This window comes from Aricia agestis, chromosome 13 (genome assembly GCF_905147365.1).
Source record: "Aricia agestis chromosome 13, ilAriAges1.1, whole genome shotgun sequence".
NCBI lineage: Eukaryota > Metazoa > Arthropoda > Insecta > Lepidoptera > Lycaenidae > Aricia > Aricia agestis.
The window spans coordinates 14,057,714-14,080,143 of NC_056418.1; the positions used below are offsets into that span (position 1 = coordinate 14,057,714).

General features: G+C 37.8%; 1 long non-coding RNA gene across 1 annotated transcript; it reads right to left on the reverse strand.

Annotated features, from left to right (window-relative positions):
• Positions 1–2,451: 2,451 nt before the first annotated feature.
• LOC121732860 lies at positions 2,452–19,740 on the reverse strand. The gene is made up of 3 exons (XR_006036444.1): positions 19,719–19,740; positions 19,367–19,499; positions 2,452–2,464 (listed from the first exon to the last, which is right to left on the reverse strand). It is a non-coding gene; the product is annotated as an uncharacterized LOC121732860 (long non-coding RNA).
• Positions 19,741–22,430: the final 2,690 nt, after the last annotated feature.

Consider the following 22,430-nt stretch of genomic DNA (forward strand, 5'->3'; position numbering starts at 1 on the left):
TGGAATTTATCAAAATATTTTCTTAGCGGATGCCTTCGTCATAACATCTACCTGCATGCCAAATTTCAGCCCGATCCGTCCAGGGGTTTGGGCTGTGCGTTGATAGATCACTATGTCAATCAATCAGTCACCTTTGAGTTTTATATATATAGATAATCCACAAGGTGTAGCAACACAAACTGATAATACTTTAGGGTGTGTATAAGTCCCCTGTAAGGAGTTCACTGTGAAAGTATCAGCGGTGAAAGAGTAACTTTTTTTACTTTTGTTTGGGGAAATTCATGACGCTGGGGCGCACATACAAAAAGTAGTTGCTCTTTCAGCGCTGCCACTTTTACAGTGAGCTCTATACAAGGGCCCCATACACACCCTAAAGTACTATCACTTTGTTTTGTTACACCCTGTACACGATTGAATTGAGAACCTCCTTCTTTATGGTAGTCGGTAAAAATTACAATAATTATTCTTTTGTAGCAACAATCTTGTAATAGTATTGGATCCGACCGTAAAATCCTGCATGAATCGTTTTTTTGATCAAAGATATTTTAAAATAATCTTTAGAACGTATAGAATGGATTAATGTTGGGTTGCCTTGTCAAAAGTAAAAGGATTTTACGGTCGGATCTTAAGATATAACTATAGAACATTATGTCACAATAGACATAACGACCAGTAGTTCGACTGCAAAGAAACGGACAGGTTTCAATATCTGTCAAATTCGTCGGGTTTCACTAGGATTATAAACGGAATGTGCCTCGCGCTGGCTGATATAATTTATTTTTAAATATTTAAAACAAAGATTTCAAAATTGGATTCTGACAATTTTAATCGCATGTGCCAAAACACAAACAACAATACGACCAAAGAGGAACACGTCCAGCGAATATGTCATAGTTTAAAATTCGTAGGTAACAAGTCAACAACCCTAGCGACGATTTTCGTCATAATACGTCAAATTTAAAAATTTCAACATCAGTTCTAAGTCGGCATACTCTATCATTCTGTCTACTCTGATTATGTCATTAATATAGAAAGTTTTTATTATTATTATATTTCATAAGCATTCGGTCTATTCGGTTTTTAATTACAACGAAATTGAAAATAGAGTTACGATATTATGTTACGAGTTACATTACGAATTACGATACGAGTTAGTTTAGACTACGATGAATGTAGTCTAGACGTAAAGATTAAGATTCTACGAAATTTCCAATCGCGCGCACCAAGCCGCGGACAATATTTAGCAAGTTAAATATTTACTTACTCGAAATTGCCCGCTATTCGGAATATTGAAATGATACGGGTCGGTGGATATATTTATTTCACGTGTAATATATTTATAGAATACAATAAATCAGAAGAATTTCCAGAATATTTATAAATGTTATAAAAGAGTGCAAATAATTGGTGCGTCCTTTGATCGTGAAATGAAACTTTCTAGAAATATTTACCCGACTTAAACATTTCCCTTTCAGAGAAACGGAAAATTATTTTATTATTCCATCCTCGATATTATTTCTTTTTATTCCTCGAATTTCATGCTGAATTCCAAACATTTCTTGCTTTGTTGTAATAAGGTTAGGTGCTATAAAATTACAGCAATAAGTTTAAGTGTTTCCAAATAGAATACCAATACCATTTATAAATTGGCATGCGGATTTTTGGATGAGATAAGACGTCTAGGCCAGGGGTCACCAATTAGTTTCGCTCGGGGTCAATTTTAAGGAATGAAATGACCTTCGCGGTCCGCACATTTTATAAAAAATATTTTTTAAACAAAGATAATTACAGAAATTACAGAGGTATTATAATTACATAGCAATGACAAAAGTGATAATTTAATTTTTGTTGCTAATTATCTGTCTGAAGTTTGAAGTCAAATTGGTGCAATTATACGAAGTTCATCTTCGAAAATGTTTGGTCGGTGGTCCGCACACAATGGGTCGGCGGTCCGCATGCGGACCGCGGTCCGCCATTTGGTGACCCCTGTCTATTAGAGATGCGATCGAAACGAAATATGCGATGAATCGAGAAAACGCATCGTAAATAAACTGGTACGAACTGTAATTATTTCAATGTATTGTTGGTTCTTGGTGGAAGTGGATGTTAAAAAAAGTTGTGGATTTGTTACGAGGGTTTGCTTTTCTTAGAAACCAATTGACATCAGCGAGGCTAAAATGGTCGCTTTGGAGAATCATAATATGAATCATAATATAATTCATTTTTTTTTGAATCGCAAAATGGTCACTCAGCACTCTGCTTGCAATTCTTGTATATATATAATTGGAATCTCGGAATCGGCTCCAACGATTTTCATGAAATTTAGTATATAGGGAGTTTCGGGGGCGATAAATAGATCTAGCTAGGAATCATTTTTAGAAAATGTCATTTTATTCGTGTCTTATCGATAATCGATAAACAGAAAAATATGACTCTTCCTGACATCTATTGGCGAATAATAATACTATTTTGTGAGCAAATAATTGCTTTAACGACACAACAACAGCTTAAGCTATTCTAGCAGATGGCGTTGCTAAGCAACACGAATTCAATGAGTGTTTGCTATACCGAGCAAAGCTCGGTCATCCAGGTACTTCGTACTAATTTGACATTTGTCAGTTTGACAGTTTTGACAATTCATTTGCTGAATTGATTGAGAGGAATTGCTAAATGTGATCATTTTAGCCCCGCAGTTCATTGACAGCTCCTGATACTGATAACAATCTTGTGGAGCTATAATACTGATAATAATTTTAAACAAGCCTTCTCGTAAATGTTTTAACAGCTCGGATAAAACGTACATCCTTATCTACGTCACACTTTTACTTGTTCGACTTATTTCCAAAATGTTTTGTTTATGAGGTGTATGATTAGATTGCGTTATCATTACTTACATTACTTTGAAACACATGGAAAGTTTTGCAGCATTCTAATTGTTAACTAGATCCGTCTTCGTTTGGAGCTCTAGATTCGCGGGTTTTAGATTCCCACGTTACGTTGCAAAAATGTTAAAATTAGAAAAAAGTCAGCCCACTCCTTTGGGGGCTACTAGGCCTTTACATCCGTTGTGGATGATTTATACAGTATTTTTCAGAGCGAAGTAACCACTCCTCAAATACTGTAGTGCCTGAGACAAGATTTTTAAATGTCCGTATGGTTGCCCAAGCGCATACGGCATTCTCGCATCATAGTCGGCCTAGTCCAGAGGAAAGAACGTCTGGGACCAACTATGTGCGGGTTTCCTCACGATGTTTTCCTTCACCGTACGAGCGTCCGTATTATGTACTTGAGATCTGAAAATGTCTCATAGGTACACGCCTCCACCCGGGTTCGAACCGAAGGTCTACCCATTAGGCCACGGACGCTCATTGGGGGCTACAATGTCACGGAAAAAACACAAATATACATACTACATAGATAAATAGAGAGACAGACAGATCAACCTAATAACACCTCACTTTTTCGTGGGGGGTTAAACATGTTTCCTTTATTGAAGTGGAAATTCATAGCATCGGAGATAAAATGAACTAAAACTGATGATGATAAATGATCAAACGAACTTACCAAGTGAAGTTCGATCATTATTATATGAGTCGCTTCATTCGAAGATATATAATTAACCAGTAGTAGTACCTTTGTATATCTGCTTGGCATACGCATTTTTTTAAAGATTTATGTACGTAAGTTGAAAAATTACACGCTTGCTCGATTCGAAACGACACGGCGTTCCGACGTGCCTCATTATGTTTAGAGAGAAGTAATGCAAAAATCTTTCTTTCTTTCTTTGGGTACTGCAGCAAACATAGTTTCGTGCAGACTGGGTGGGAGGGAGATTATATCTTCGAATGAAGCGACTCATATAATAATGATCGAACTTCACTTGGTAAGTTCGTTTGATCATTTATTATATTTCTTCGCTTCATTCTTCGATATATAATTAACCAGTAGATTTTCAGAGTAACGAAAGAAATATTTTTTTTTACGAAAAACAATATTCATTATGAAAAGTAATCATTATATTCGAGAAAGAATTTAATAATAATAATAGTCAGTAGACACGAAATGTAAGAAACCTCTATGGTTTGTGATTCAAATGATAATAACCCACTGGGATCATGGTGATTATACATAATATTATAATATAACTGATTCAGCGAAACTTTGTTCGTCGATAAAATGATGGCTAAGGAAAATAACGAAAATATTGTAGTCGCTAGTCCTGCCTGTCGACTGTCGTCTTACTAATCGTGTCCAGTTTCAGTCCCCGTGTCGACGCTCGTGTCGGCGCTCATGTCGATGCTCGTGTCGATGCTCGTATCGACGCTCGTGTCAACGCTGCCCCGCTCTCGCACAGCACCTGCTTTATCCAGCGACTAACCAACTGGGAGTTGGCTGTTCTATGCGGAGCGTTAAACGTTAGCAATAATAACCCGTACTGTACCATTATCCTATTTAATATAATCTTGAATAACCATCGCACGGCGTAATAACTTAAATATAACTTGAAACTTTTTTAATAAAAAGAAATTACATAATTTAATAACATCACCGATCCGATCACGCCCGGGAGTTTGATGTCTTTGTAATATAATTTTCGATACCGATATTTTTTATTATGCCGAGTTTTATTAGGCAGAAAGTTTTAAGTCAGTGAGTAATGACCCGTATTCAGTAGGTACAGAGTGCAAGAAAAAAAACAAATAATTTATAAGTGGATCGCTGGTACTATACACCTCAAGTATGTATTTATTATACAAGTATTTTTACCGGAAAGCTTATTTCGAAAGACGTTTCAGTCTTCACACATTCATTTGAGCCAATGTAACCAACCAATAATGTCAACATTGTTCATAAACAATGACAGTGCACAGGCTGTAGAAGATATTATAGCCATTGTCAAATTGTTTGGCTAAGGTTCCGATGGAGCGGACGAAGATCTCTGTAATAAGTCTATTAACTAATAAGATTGAACAGAGTATAAATATCTAAAATCTAATTCAAAGTAAAGTATTTTAGAATAAATTTTAAGGTTACTGCTTTAACTGGGTCCGGCTCTGAGGTCGTCGATAATGTATGCATATAATGTAATGCATATTAATATGATTGAAAGTCGAGAATATTGTGTTCTCGGTCCATCAGGCTAAATGTTTTAACAATTATTCAAGAATAAGTGTGATTCTGTTATCGTATTTATCATTGCATATTTTATTTAGTATTAAATATTTTAATCGCTGAAAACCAGTTGCATTCCGCGGCGGGAGTCAGAAATCAGGATATGAAGGTGTCAAAACACCTATCAGTTGAGTTAGCTCACGAATAGTACACTGATTTAACTGTTCTATATTATTCCGTTTTTAATAGGCATATACTATTACATAATATATCTAATATATAAAATTTTCGTGTCACGGTGTGCGTATTTGAACTCCTCTGAAACGGCTCGACCAATTTTCGTAAATCTTAGCGAGCTAGGGTTGAGAATCAGACAACATCTACTCTTTTATCTTTATAAGTGTATTCATTTGTTGAATAAATAATAGTAAATTATTACAACTTGAAACTGCCGGCGACCATTGTTTGTGCGACGGGATAGCAATCATGGACTTTGCCATGGTGACATACTTAATATATATATATATATATATATATATATATATATATATATTAAGTATGTCACCATGACGATCATATATATATATATATATATATTTATAATCGTCAAGACTTAAATATTTATAATATATCTGTTGTGGATGTAATACAACCATGGCACTATTTACAATAAAACGTTAACAAAAAAGGGCGCCTGAGGCTGAAGAATTCTCGCCTAGAACATTGTCAATATTGTTTAAGCGTGGTAAGTCTAGTAGTGATAAAGCCTACGCCTGGTACGCCTGGTCTAGTTTCCTTCTTTATATTTTTTGTGAAAAAAAAATTAGCGCATCTGATAGTCTGTACGTTAAGACTTAAGGCTCATAATCAGTAAATTAAAATCTTTCGATCGACTAGTGAGTTACTAGGAAGGAACCAAGAAGTAGGCTCTTAAATCTATTTGATAGATATCCACTTTTGGGTATTGGCTTGAAAGCATTAAAAGTTAATTTTCCAAATTAACATGTTATTTCGAAATAAACTAACGAAGTGGTTTCAAATTTAAAATAATTCAAAAATTCAATAAAATATAATACAATATTTTCCGCCGCTTTGTTTGGGGAAAAGAAAATCTTTGAAATAAGGTAACCTTCGGTGAGGGTACACGAAGATATAGTTTTAAAATCTAATAATTTATTCATGTCAAGATGTATAATATATTAAGCTAGTGGTCCCCAACCCTTTTTGCGAGCCGCAATCATTTTTGGTCTTGGTGTCGCGGGTCGCAACAAACATTTTTAGGTTTAAAAAATAACGACTTTCAAGTGAAAAAGACTTTCACGTTGACTGTATAATATTTTGCCCGTGGGCGTGAATTTCAAATTCTAATAGGCTACAAATAAAGTCCCGGTGGCCCGCATGCGGCCCGCGGGCCGCGGGTTGCGGGTAGCTGTGTAAAGCCCACAATAATTATAATAGTAATGTTACGTGCTAGGGTTCGAGAATTTGGAGAGAAAGACCTGGTGACTCTCTTGAAGACTTTATTAACACTGCACTAAACACTAGGTCACAACACTTAGCACTAAGTCCAAACACAAATCACTAGGTCCAATCACTAAGCACTATCACTGTCACTAAGGCGTACTGGGCGCAATGGGATAGTCTGATACTGCAAAACGGAATACTCTACCGGAAATGGGAGAAGACCAACGGCAGAGAGTTCCATCTTCAGATAGTTGTCCCAAGAACGAGAGTACCGGATGTTCTCCGCGAAATGCATGATGGCGTATCAGGAGGTCATCTAGGAGTAAAGAGGACGTTAACAAAAGTGCGAGAACGATTCTACTGGTTGCATTGTCGAGACGATGTACAGGATTGGTGCATCCCACTTCTGTAGTTCTGTGAGGCCGGTTTTCACATTTTCCATATCCACTCCTAACCCCGTAACTCGTTCGTCCATTACGCCGACATCTTTTCGAAGCTTAACCACCGTGTCACTGACATCCTTTATAGCTCCAAGCGCTTTTTCTTGGAGGTCTTTTTGTTGCTCTTGTGATTCTCGAATCGCTCTGATTTCAGCACCGAGCTTGCGTTCTTGTGACTCTTGCAAAGCGCCGAGCTTGCGGTCTTGTGACTCCATCATTGCCCTTTGAGAATCTTGCAAAGCGCTGAGTTTGCGGTCTTGGGCATCTTGCAAAGCCTGAATTAACTCAATTATGCTTTCTAATTGAGGAGCCATTTGAGGGGCCGTAGAAACAACGGGCGTGGCTGGATGGATGGAGCTGGTCGACGGGGCCTGAGCAGGCAGGACTTGAGTAGGTGGAGCCTGGTGGGCGGGGCCAGTGGGCGTGGTCTGACTGGGCGTGGCCTGGTGGGCGGAGCCAGTGGGTGTGGCTAGAGTGGGCGTGGCCTGGTGGGCGGAGGCAGTGGGCGGGGCTTCACCCAAAGTGGGCGGAGCCTGGTGGGCGTGGTCAGTGGGCGGAGCCTGGTGGGCGGGGCCAGTAGGTGGGGCCTGTCCCTCAGTGGGCGGAGCTTGGTCCCCAGTGGGTGTGGCCTCCGCAACTCCTCTCTCGGAGTCAATGGCAGCAGCTCGCTGCGCCCTTGTCCTGACACTCCCCTTGAAGTCCTCTCTCGGAGTCAATGGCATCTCCAAATCCCACTTCTGACACCAGTTGTTACGTGCTAGGGTTTGAGGATTTGGAGAGAAAGACCTGGTGACTCTCTTGAAGACTTTATTAACACTGCACTAAACACTAGGTCACAACACTTAGCACTAAGTCCAAACACAAATCACTAGGTCCAATCACTAAGCACTATCACTGTCCTAGGTCGTAGCCAAGTCGCAGGTTTCACTGGTTCACTCACTATTGATCACTTGTTGTCGCTCCGAAATCGCCTTGATGAAAGCTCAAAACGAACTAACTTGCCGGGCCTGCCTGCGGCTCTTTTTATATGGCGAGACGAATTCCAGAAATTTCCCGATTCACGTAAACAAGTAAACAACCGTGGGAAATTTCTAGGAGGCTCGGGCATGTACCACAATAAAACTGCCGTCCTTGCGATAAGTGCAGTAAGTTGAATTTAATTTAGACCTTATGGACTCAGTCATAAGGTCTAAATTAAAACACGTAAACACGCTAACAAATAAACGGTAAACACGTAAACAAACAATGGACCTTTCTAGAAGGCTCGAGTATGTACTTGCGCACCTGATGCCATCTAGTATTGAGTAGGGGATTTATGTTGCCTGTGCTCTCTCGGTAAGCTTCGCTGGTTTGTCGCTAGATAGACCACGTGTCCGTATACCTTGTACCGTAACAGTAATATATAATTATAAAATATCTATAAAAATAGCTGTCAGCACTACTGCTGCGGTGTTGAGCGTTTAGTCGCCTCCATCACTCTTGAACTCGAAGGAAGTTGATTGTAGCGGTACAGACTACAGTACTAGCGGCGCCAGCCGACGGTTATCGCCCCCCCCCCCCCTTCCTTTGACGGGTAGCGGGAAGGGTTTTTCAGAGCCCAAAAGGTACCCGCTTGATTGGCATGTACTAATTTGTCTCTGAGAACAAATACTGGAATTATCCAGCGAATATAAAACAATAGTAATCTCGGTCTGATATTGAGACAAGATTTATCGAGTCTGAGTGTTTAAGGTTTGCGTTAAAAAGTTGTCTTGTCTGATAATATTGTATTATCTGATAAGTTTGATAATAATTTATATTTGTCAGGTGAAATCTATAATTTGGTAATAATCGATCGAAATGGAATCGATCTACAACACTTATTATCAGGAATGTTTTATAAGCAGTAGCTTATCTTAATCGTTTTTAGGATCATTTAAAACAATAATCTGGCGAATCCAAAGAGGGTTCACCTAACGTTAGTAGGAGAACCCTGGATCTATCCGGATCTGGACCGGTTCTATCGGTGCAGGTACTCGGGAAAGCTTCGGGTTCATTCGAAACCTGATTGTTCCGTACCTATATTTGTCACTTTTAGTAAGGGACCAAATTAAATATTGGGGTAGCTCGTTATAATCCACTTATATGTCGATAAAATATGTTACGAAAAATATTGAGGGTAGTAACTTTCTCGTTACGTAGATATTATTAAGTAAGTTTCGTTATACACTCGCGGTGTATCTCGAGTCCCAAAATTGATGCAAGATTTATTTAATAATAAATCTTGCATCAATTTTGAATATCATAAAAATTATATACCGGCAGACATAGTAAATTATAATCTTAGTTCTATATTTAGAACAAAAGGATCGCGCGGGACGCGCATTGGTTGTTAACTGATGAGACTCGCAGTCAATCTAGTTATTAACTCGAAATAGCTGTTCTCTATAAACCGGCAAAGATAATATTAATATTATTATAATAATTATTATGTTTTTCTATTTATAGAACAAAGAGCGCGGAAAAACGCGCGGTAGTTGCTAATTTTTATTTTTAATCATTGTCGGAGACTCGTAGTCAATCCATACATTATGTTGATTTAAAAAATATCAATATATTTTAAATTTAAATAGTAATTAACTAGCAGTTAATCCCCTCAAACCAGCCAACATATTATACTTCTATTTTTAGAAAAATCATCGTCAGAGACACGCGGTCAATTCCGATGCATAAGGATTGTGTTTAGAGACTCGCAGTCAATCCACACATTATGGCGGTTTATAAAATAACTCCCTGTTAACCCCCAAACCAGCCAACGTATAGTTCTATTTATAGAACAGATAAAACATCGTCAGCGACTCGCAGTCAATTCCGATGCATATAAATTGTGTTTAGAGACTCGCGGTCAATCCACACATTATGACGGTTTATAAAATAACTTAATATAATTAAACACTTGCAGTAATTAACTTACAACTATTTCCCTCAATCGAACAAACATAATATAATTCTATTTTTAGAATAGGTAAAACATAGTCAGAGATCCGCAATCAATTCCGATGCATATAAAATAATAATATAGACTGTGTAAAAGGACTCGCGGTCCAAACACACTGTACTTATTGACTCACAGTCGCAGTACATGCCGGTTAGTTAAATAATTGCAGTAATCACTTGCAGTTGTTTCCCCCAATCCGGCAAACATAATTTATAGTTCTATAATTCTAGTTATAGAACAAATAAAGCTTATAGAAAAAATAATATTATAGATTGTGTATTTTAAAGACTCGTAGTCCCAACACATTGTACGTTTATTAACTCGCGGTCGCAGTACAAGCCGGTTAGTATTGAATATAATTGGCTCATCTAGGCCTCGGTAGTGCCTGCCGTTTATTTAAGCATTTAATAGTACTTACATGTATTTTCTTGTCACACGATAAAATAACATTGACTTTAGTTACTTACAACACTGACTCAATTATCTTAATAATAATAACCAGCTGCGCTTTGGCATGGTTACTAAGTATACGTGTTCGCGTTGCCTCGCGTTAACAAAGAATGAGGCACGTCGGAACGCCGTGTCGTTTCGAATCGAGCGAGCGTGTAATTTTTCAACTTACCTACATAAATCTTTAAAAAAACGCGTATGCCAAGCAGATATACAAAGGTACTACTACTGGTTAATTATATATCGAAGAATGAAGCGAAGAAATATAATTAAAGAGTTATAGGTATGCGATCGTATATAATTTTATTTCCCGTCCGTCCGTCGTTAACTTTACACCGCACAGCTGCAGCGAACGACTCAGACAGATTAAACCCTCACTCACTCGTTCCCTCACTCATTCACTCGATCATTCACTCACGACCGACGACAGCCAATCGTTCTATAGTGATTGACTTGAGTAGTAAGACTGACGGTTTTAAATGATTTTGATGAGTGTGGGTCAGTCACGATCATAAAGTTAATATACCTAGCGGAATAGAGAAACAAAGCCCTGAGACATGTCACTATCAGTAACACTGCGTGGTAAAAAGAGACGTGTGATACATGACAGCAGCACTCTTTTTTTGAAGTCCACTCGGCACGTGCCGCACGTTGACAATTTAATCTCATAGAATTCATGTTCAATCATGCTTGTGTAATTACCTACACATATTTTTCACACAGATGAAAACCAATTTTGGTTTCGTTTGACAGCTCGAGATTGTTGCTCTATTCCGCTAGGTATATTAACTTTATGGTCACGATGCAACACGACGGAATAAGACATTGAAAACTGCGCCTTTAGCCTAGACCTTTTCTTTATCGCTCCGTTATAGAATCGCCGATCAAAATGTATGAAATTGACATAAGCGTTCGTTAATATGACGTTGACGGTCGACTCGTCTGTCAATTCCATACATTTTGATCGGCGATTCTATAAAGAAGCGATAAAAAAACGTCCTGGCTACAAGCTCTGAATACTACATAGGAAGATACACTATGAATTGGTAAATCCACTAATTAGTAAAGCGGTACGGACTGTTTCTTCCAAATCTGAATGGCTCATTTAATAATTCATCGCTACGCTTAACGACGTTACAAATTGCAATATATATATATATATATATATATATATATATATATATATATATATATATATATATATATATATATATATATATATGTCGCAGGCACATTGTATATTTAGCGTGGCGTGTCGACGTTTAGCCGGATTGTAATTGCGATACTTTCTTCAATAAGGCGGCCCACGTTTAGCCGCATCGTAGTCCTATGTAAGTTATAGGGTGACCATGATTGCAAAATAAAACAATGCGGCAATGAGTGGCCTTCATTAAATTTTGGTAACCACTCAGAGAAGAAGCAAAAAATTCTGGATTTATCTTTTGTTTTATGACGGTCGCCGGCTGCTGCCGCAGCACGCTCGCTTCGCTCGCTCGGCTCTCCCTCTCCCCCTCTGTGTTGTGGTCTAAGTTCTAACCTAACCTAACCTACTTTTGGACTTTCTGGATTGTGTTTGCTTTGTTTTGGCGGGGGGCTGTGCCCCCCCCGTCCCCCCGCTTCGGTATCCGTGGTAAGTAGGCCTTCTGTTAAGTCTTTATCTATCTTCTATCTATCTATATATATAAAAGAAAGTCGTGTTTGTTACAACACTTATAACTCGAGAACGGCTTGACCGATTGCCATGGTTTTTGATTTGTTGGATTTGTTTCCGTCCCGAATAGCAGAATACATCTTAAAAACAATGAAAACTCGATATGTGTAATGATTAATGAATAATTTATCATTTCAATAGATGCTGATTTGTTTATTACATGTCAAACATTTGTTGTCCAATCCTGTCAAATAGTGTAACAACTATTTTTTTTTGGAGCTTATGGCCTGGTTGCTGAGACTTTTAGCCCGGCCGCACATTGTCCGAAATTTCTGATACGAAACATTTGAACGTCGGCCGGACCGCCACACCGCACACTACGTCGGAAGCTGGCTGAACCGGCAAGACTAGACGATAAAGTACGAGACGTCATCTTGCAGGAGTCAAAGGGCGAAGAAGGTCATGACAAATTTACCGGCGAAAATTACCAGCAGAGTCACCGGGAATTTTTATAATTTTGTAATTTAGAAGACAAGACTTATTTTATTACTTATTGTTTATTTTTATGAAGTATTTTTAAAATAGGTTTTGATGATTATTGCGCACATGTTGCATCCCCCGGGAGTGTATTTATTTTTTGTAAAATGTCTACAAAGTTCAGGTACTGTTATATTTGTTTGTTTTAGACATTAATTTTCGAAAATTTTTAGTAACCGAAAATAATACCTAAGATTGCCATTATTGGTTCCGCCACCAGAGTCATTGTGCTCCCTGCTTATGGCGAAACACTAGAATCACGACATTTTCCTTCAGTTTTCCTTCCTGGCGCTATAACTCCAGAACGCACGAACCGATTTCCACGGTTTTGCATTCGTTGGAAAGGTCTCGGGCTCCGTGAGGTCTATAGAAAAAAAATCAGAAAAACCTTCAAGAGAAAAGCAGGAAAATAGGGAAAATAATTTTATGGCAAAACAACGTTTGCCGGGACAGCTAGTTTATATATAAAAATGGATTTTCAATTGTGTTAGTAACGCTAAAACTCGAAAACGGCTGAACGGATTGGGCTAATTTTAGTCTTAAAATATTCGTAGAAGTCCAGGGAAGGTTCACCGGGACAGCTAGTTAATTAATAAATTAAATTAATTAATAATGAAATGAAATAAAATACTGAAATGTTTTCTCTGCTGACCGAATGTATAATCTTGCCGACCAAGTAATTATTCTGCCGAGTGACTGTTTATTTTGCAGATACATAATAAAACTAGCTGCCAGTTATGTGTTTAAATGGCTGACCATTGTCATGATTATTTACAGAACACGAATTGCAGCCTGATTTTATTGCTAACATAATCTTTGTATGCCGACAAAATGATTTATTAGCTGTTATTTCTTACAAACCAAATTTTTAAATGGCGTACACAAAATTTAATTACTTCTCTTATCTGTGACACGGGCAGCGCCACGAGTGTTAAGAAACGAATTATGAAACTAAAACTGTAAAAAAGGCGACTAGTCTCTAACCAATGACATAAGAAACACTTCTTATGTCATTGTCTGTAGCCTTATTACATTACGGCTAGCCGTATTGAATAACGTATAGCGCCGAATGCATTCCGGCGGTTTTTTTCTTATATTTTGTACTATTACGCTAGCTAGCTATAATAACTATGTTGTGTTCATATCTTGTTTTATCTAAACAATATTTTATCAAAGTATATCTTATCTTATAAAGATATAAGATATCAGTTAAATTATAATAATTAGAATCAAGGGTTTCAAACCGCTAACAAACCGCTAACAAAACACTACAATTCAATAACAATTCCTCAAGTTTCTCACAACAATAATTTAAAACAAACCCGAGAAAATTAATATTTTTTCATTATTGTTCGTCAAAAGAAATAACAGCGCTTATAAACAATACACAGCTAAGTTAAATCCCTCCATACGCCTGTACTATGATATCTAATAAATACGTATTGCATACTTTTGTAAACCAACGTTGTGCATTGCTGGATTTATAACATAACAAAACTCCATATTCTGGATGAGTGAAATCAACAAAATTGCCCCAGGACATGGAACCTGATCGAAAATTCGTAAGATCGGGAAGGGGGACGTCGACGCGACGGGGAGAAAGATACGAAGTCATACACCCAATAAGAAAGCTTTTTACTAGTCGGTGAAAACTTTCGTGTATCTGCTATTTCTTTTTCGCTTGGGACTCCCGAAGTGCAACCGTTTTTAGGGTTCCGTAGTCAACAAGGAACCCTTATAGTTTCGGTCTGTTCGTCCGTCTGTTTGTCCGCGGTTTTGCTCAGAGACAATAGGGCCTACAAAGCCGTATGAAAATATGAAAAAATTCACGGGAGAAAGAAATAATATGCTGATTTTAAAAGGAAAACTATCACGGCTAAGACGGCTTCATAAGTCAATGAGTAATAGTCGATCAACTAAATAAAACGTATTCGTAGAAGTACAAAGGAACTGTTCGTTCAAATTCCTTTAAACGTAACTGATATGATGTTGTTAGAACTTAGTAGTATAAAACACGTTATAAAATTGAAATGTACATTCATTGACCATACAAAAATTATCACAAACTAGCGGTACTACGGAACCCTACATTGCGCGTGGCACGACACGCACTTGGCCAGTTTTTATGTCTATATTAACTCCAAGCGAAGGCCGATCACCCAAGTTTTGCTCGATAATATCTTAAATAATAATATGGATAATTATTCGCCCCAACCAGCAATGAACCGCGTCCCGTCACAGTGCGTCGAATATTCAAGGCACAGTGAAGGTAAGATAGATCTTCGGCCGCCAATTGTCCCCGTTCTAAATGCCTCGACTGGCATCTTAGCTCCGTCACAGTTTCTTATAGGGCCGTGTCCACAATAAAATACTGATTTTGTTAGTGTCTTTCGATAAACGTGTAAATAGTATTAATGGTTTGTTGGTTTGGATCGAAAACGCTTTCCGATTTCCTGTAATTTAACATAGATTTAAGGTAGGCCAAGTAAAATTACATGCGCTATTTTTTGTACCAGGAAAATGTATGGTTTCCGTACATTTATCCGCGGCCAAGAATAGTAAAGAAAATATGTAGTGCAGGCGTGCACTATATCATTAATTATAAGGCGCTTTGCAGACGACGGGGCGGGGCGGGCCCGTCAAACGGGGCGGGGCGGGCCCGTCAATTTCGCCGCGAACGATAGCACAAAGGGAATACTATATTACCAACGCACAAGGCGGGCAAAAAGACCTCGCCGCAGGTGCCCGGCGGGCACTGGCATGTCCGCGGCTGTCCGCCGTGGATCACACAAACCAGTTTACATGCAGTAACGCAGACGGCGTGTGCTTTGTGTACGCGGCGCGAGCAGCCGCAGTCATCGACGGGCGTACGCAGCGAAATTGACCGGCCCGCCCCGCCCCGTCGTCGTCTGCAATGCGCCTATAGTACACAATTCACAAGTCGATCCGGGAAACGTCGCAATGTTCTACCATATTATACGGAAATATGTTTAAGCCCACTTATCATTTCAAACATTGTGATATCAGAAAATTAGATTTTCATCGTTTTAACTCTTGAGAGGTAGCGTTAGATTTGTCTAAGGTTGAGTTACACCAGAGGCGTAGCTAAAGTTAAAGTTAAGGTTAAAGTTATGGTTATAGTTAAGGCTAAATTTAACTTTAACTTTAACCTTTACTTTGACCGGAGAAATTGACAGATGACAGCTGGTCCAACAAGGTTATAAATGAACGTGGGCGGGGGGGCGCTGCTGGTAAAGGAGAACAGTCAAAAATGGCGTTTTTGTATGATGACAGCGTTAGTTCCTTTTTTCGCCACGCGCATTTAAAACCTTGTCAAGCTTTATGGTTTTAGTTAAATATGGCGTCTTGATGGCGTCCATTTTTAACTTTAACCAAAGATTTGACATTTTGCATTGTACTTAAAGTTAAAGTTAAAGTGGCAGTTATGGTTAAAGTTAGTTGGTGCAACCCAACCTTAGAGGTTAGAGTAAGTACTCACGTTATTTTTAATTAGCTTTTGTCGTCAATAAAAATTACCGCTCAGGAGGCGTCAAAAATCAGAATAAAGCTCGCCTGCGCTAACTGAAACCACTATAATAAATTATCTATTGTATAAAATGACATACACGTGGTCTGCCGCGGATAATATAGTGATTTCTTTTGCAGTAAATTAAACGGGATTTTATTAATTTGTCTATTTCAGCTGAATATTTTTTTTTAATGAAATAAGGGGGCAAACGAGCAAACGGGTCACCTGATGGAAAGCAACTTCCGTCGCCCATGGACACTCGCAGCATCAGAAGAGCTGCAGGTGCGTTGCCGGCCTTTTAAGAGGGAATAGGGTAATAGGGGAGGGTAGGAAAGGGAATAGGGGAGGGTAGGGAAGGGAATAGGGTAGGGGATTGGGCCTCCAGTAAACTCACTCACTCGACGAAACACAGCGCAAGCGCTGTTTCACGCCGGTTTTCTGTAAGAACGTGGTATTTCTCCGGTCGAGCCGGCCCATTCGTGCCGAAGCATGGCTCTCCCACGTGTAAACTGTTTAAATAATTTACGAGTCTACCGCGTAACAGGCCTTGTACCATGAAACTGTTTTGAGACTCAAACAATCGAACGAGAATGCCGCGTCCTACTGTAACAAACGTGTAATGACGTTGTTAGAGCAGGACGCGGCATTCTCGTCCGATTGTTTGAGTCTCAAAACAGTTTCGTAGTAGGCCTACAGGTTGTTCTGTCGACCGATCGACTAATCTGTGGACTCATTATGCAAATCACTGGATTTGTAATAAGCCGAGATGCGTGTAGCTTGTAACTGATAAGACACTATTGTGTGTTTGTAGCTATCTAACCTACTAACTATCTTCAGTATGGTGTACCTGACAATGCCGTCTGTGTTATCCCCTGACCACTAATGTTAAATCACCAAAATTTATACTTTTTCTGGGCGACGATACTTCAACTTAATCGGCCTTAAATAATGAATAGAAGAGTAAAACTGCTACTACTTTGATGTAGGCTTTAACCCATGTCGGTTAACAAAATAAATTGTTAACAAATATTATATTATATTCACTACTAGTCTTAGATGATGCCCGCAACCACGTGGCGCCTAAATTCGGTTATCGCGCGGGAACCGTACATTTTTCCGGGTTAAAAAGTATCCTATGTCCTTTTCCGGGACTGAACGTATCTCCATACCAAATTTTATCAAAATCGGTTCAGCGGTTTGAGCGTGAAGAGGTAACAGACAGACAGACACACTTTTGCATTTATAATATTAGTATGATAGTATGGATGTTAATATACGTATTAAAAGAAAAAAACCTTTTTAAAGTGTTAATGTGTACGCGGCTCTAGGTGCGGCAGTGATAAGTAATTAGTTCAGATTTATCAGCTGCAGTCGGAGAAGCGGACTGGACCGGTTAGCATACATCACCCCACCGCACGGCCTGGACAAGACGGGGCAAGACGGACGACCGTCTTATAACCCAACCAAATAGTCGGCCAGTAATCCTAAACTGTAGGTAAAATTTAAGTCCGCTCGAGGGAAGCGAAGTATACAGGGTGTAACAAAATCGGCCAAGTGCGAGTCGGACTCGCGCACGGAAGGTTTCGTACCGTTATAGAGCAAAAATCTGGAAAAATTTGTATATTTTATATGGGAAATTAAATTTTAATTTTATTTTATTGTTATTATTTATTATTGAAGAAGACATAATATAATTAAGGCCTATGTGAAAAGTGCCTACCAGTTACTATTATTTCGAGAAAAAAAAGTTAAAAAAAATCACGTTTGTTGTATGGAAGCCCCCCTTAAATATTAATTTTATTTTGTTTTTAGCATTTGTTACTATAGCGGCAACAGATATACACAATCTGTGAAAATTTCAGAAGTCTAGCTATAGCGGTTTTTGAGATACGGCCTGGAGATAGACAGACGGACGGGCGGACAGACAAAGAAGTCTTAGTATTATAGATATTTCATCCATGTTACTGTAATATTTATCTATGAAAACTTTATTGGCTCATATGTGCTACTTTACTATTTACAGTTGTTATGTGTTAAATAAATAAAAAAAGTAAATAGTACTTTTGTGCATATGTGTCCTTTATGCATCTAATAATATAGTTTTCTGTAACAGTAGCAGCGCTGAAAAAGTTACTTTTGGCTTCTGTGTTTTTTTTTAAATGAGAAACGCCCTAAAGTATTATCTTCTAAGGTTGTGTTACATCCTATAAGAGATAACTATACGGCCGATAACAAGCGGTCATAATAATTTTCGTAGAGTGAAAATTTAAGGAACCAGTTAAAACAATTTTTAATAAAGAAAGAAGATTTGACGTGGGAGAGCCATGCTTCGGCACGAATGAGCCTCCATAATTTTTGTCTCTTTAATAACACTTGTAACTTTTATTAACTACTTTCTTTCCGAAAAACAACCATAAACACCAACAAACACCTGCTAGTTGACGCCATATTATTGTAAATAAAACGCACCTAGCGCCGCAGCGGTGCGCGCTGAACTACTTCAATTAGACGGCGGCTTTTGAATCAGCTGTAGTGTTGAACATTTTGAGCGACTAAAATATTCAATCTAAAAGCTAGACGTGTGATTGAATGGCGTTGTTCAGTCAAAGTTTGATTGAACGGCTATTTAAACCAGTCGGCTGCGACATATATATACCGACGCGCTTAGAAAACTTCGATAGCGCGATGCAGGAATGTTAGGCGAATTGTGGGTACCGCCACAATACTAAGGCACCTATGACCTATCAGACAGAGAGCGGTTACGCGTTCAAGCGGTCGGTGATCGCATTCTGCGTTCGAGCGGTCAGTCATACAGGAAGAATTCTGACGCCGTCTGAACGTTCTGTGAGGGGTCAGAACGTAATACAACACAAATAACATAAACCTGACCGCTTGAACGCTTGATCAGGGAGCGGCCCTGTCTGGTGTATTTTGCTTTCTGATTCCCGAAACTTGTTATTTGTATATTTTTTTATTATATAAGTAAATTGAACTTTAAAGACATTTTCATTTTTTTATGATAAATATTTCAACACCGAGAATTTCTGGGCAAAAATTTTTCACAACACATTTTAAAAGCCTTTTCAATTTTCCACTGACGTATAAATTATGCATCGTTTGGTAATCTGTTAACTGATTTTTTGGGCAAACTATAACCACGAAGTATAAAAGTTTTCGATAAAATATTATGTCACATCATATTAAACATATGGTGCTCCCACACCGCCGTTAGAAAATGTTTGTAAACATTTCCTAACATAAAAACATTTACTAACAAATGTTGTTAATTGTTACATTTTGTAAGGAACTGTTACATGTTATAAGTGCCCCTACACTTTACTAACATTTAATAACGTTTAAATCTGGTATTGGCTCACCGCTCACCGCATACTCCGCCGTCGCCTTTATAAAATGTTTACAAACAAAAGGTAACGCATGTTTTATTTTGTTATAAGTAATTTGTTTTGTTATAATTTGTTAACTTACGTTTACTAAACATTTTCTAACATGAAAACATTTTTAACAATTTCTAACATTTGTGATTAAATGTTTGCTAACAAATGTTTACTAACGTTACTAAACATTTTCTAACGGCAGTGTGGGAGCACCATAATAGTAACATGTTAAGCAACGCATCGATCGTATCAGCTTTCAAACAAAAACCAGCCAAGTGCGAGTTGGACTCGCCCATTGGGGGTTCCGCAGCAGCAATAAGGTTTATTTTTTATGAAATTAAAAGGTTTTTGATTTTTTTTATGTTTTAGTTGATATAATGAAAGTTAATTTAAGGTTTACCATTTATGACGTATAAAACAAAACTACTTGCTAGATCTCGTTCAAACCAAGTTTCGTTGGTAGTTTTTAAAGTAATGTATATCATATATTTTTTTTAGACTTATCATTATCATACTTTAGAAGTTAGAGACACACATTTTACCACTTTGGAAGAGTCTCTCTCGCAAACTATTCAAGTTAGAAAAAAAAAATATACGAAACTTCAATATAATTTTTGAAGACCTATCCATAGATACCCCACACGCATAGGTTACATGAAAAAAATTTTTTTGTTGGTTTAAGGTTTACCATTTATGACGTATAAAAAAAACTACTTGCTAGATCTCGTTCAAACTAATTTTCGTTGGTAGTTTTTATAGTAATGTACATAATATATTTTTTTAGAACTATCATGCCCCTACTTTAGAAGTTAGAGGGGGGGGCACACATTTTGCCACTTTGTTAGAGTCTCTCGCAAACTATTCAGGTTAGAAAAATATGATATTAAAAACCTCAATATTATTTTTGAAGACCTATCCATAGATATCCCACATGTATAGGTTAGATGAAAAATTTTTTTTTTGTTTCAGTTCATATGGGGACCCCTAAAATTTTTAATATTTTTGTCATTTTTGTATCAAAATCTTAATGCGGTTCACAGACTACATCTACTTACCAAGTTTCAATAGTATAGCTCAGGGCCGTCTCTAGCCCATGTGGCGCCCGTGTGCAAACATTACCCTAGCACCCCCTAACAAGCGCGCACGCGGTCAAAATGAAATGGGTAGAAAGTAAAAGTACAGTTTGTCTTCTTTCGTTCCACCAGACGAACTATAACAGCACATCAAGTTATCACATAGGTACTGTCAAATTTCTGCAATATAAAATAGATAACAAACTGTATTGTTATTTGTTTGTATATTGAAGTTTTTTTCGGTTTTGACCATGATGTGCTCTTGAGTCTTGACTAACCCTAACAAGCCTAACCCCAAAACGTAAATTTTATATCGCTTTAGTACTTCAATTTTACTTTAAATTTCATGTTCTATACGTATTAAACATCACATCATCACAACATCGTTTTAATTCGATTTCATTATTCAATTTCATTGAAGAGCTCTAACTTCTCTACATTCGAAGAGCCAGCATGGCACAGTTTGTTATCTAAATGCTTTTTTGTATCTAAATCCAAATCCTCCCACTACCTTTTTTGAAAAAAAGAGCGATAGGACATTCACTATTACAACAAATAATATTATAATCTTCATTTATGTGTTTTAAGGTTAATTTCACGTTGAAAAATTAAGATTATAATATTTATATTGCAAAAGCCGAGCCGCTCATGGAGCGCTTTGCTTTGCTGTAATCTATACTAATATTATAAAGCGGAAGAGTTTGTTAGTTAGTTTGTTTGTTTGTTTGAACGCGCTAATCTCAGGAACTACTGGTCTGATTTGAAAAATTCTTTCAATGTTAGATAGCCCATTTATCGAGAAAGGCTATACTCTATATTTTATCACGCTAATACTTATAGGAGCGAAGATATAGAGGAAAGTGTGAAAAAAACGGGGGGAAATTATTTGAAAGGGCTTATTTGAACGCTCTAATCTCAAGAACTACTGGTCCGATTTGAAAAATTATTTCAGTTTTAGATAGCTCATTTTTCTAGAAAGGTATCTAGGTTATATTTTATCACGCTTAAACTAATGGGAGCGAAGAAATAGAGGAAAATGTTAAAAAAATGGGGGAAATTATTTGAAAGAGCTTATTTGAACGCGCTAATCTCAGGAAGTGCTGGTCCAATTTGAAAAATTCTTTCAGTGTTAGATATTTATCGAGGAAGGCTATTGGCTATATTGTATTACGCTAAGACTAATAGGAGCGAAGAAATAGAGGAAAATGTGGAAAAAAATGGGGGAAATTATTTGAAAATCTCACGAACTACTGGAGCAATTTTTCTGTTATTTGGCACAGATAAGAAGTAGACCACGTGAAGGATCATAGGCTATTTTTTGTGGACTAATTCGTCCGTGAAATATCTAATTTACGCGGGCGAAGCTGCGCGGAATGTTATATTTCGCGTGGTCACGACATCGAGCGTACACGGCTGGACCCATTTTGCTGAAATTTGGTATAAATATACCTACTTTAAGTCCCGAAAAAGAACATAGGGTACATTTTGTTCCGGAAAAATGTACGGTTACTGCACAATATACTTTTATGATTTGCGCGTAATCTATTCAATCTATTTTGATGGAATTTGGTATGGAGATACTTTGAGTCTCGGGAAAGGACAAGGAATACTAATTTTGTCCCGGAAAATGTACGGTTCCCGCACCATAAACTTTTGGTTCTCGCCTAAACTATTTAATCTATTTTGATGAAATTTGGCATGGAGATTGGACTTACTAATTTGAATCTGGGACAAGATTTTTGTCCCGGAAAAATGTGCGGTTCCCACACCATATACTTTTCTGATTTGCGCGTAAACGACTC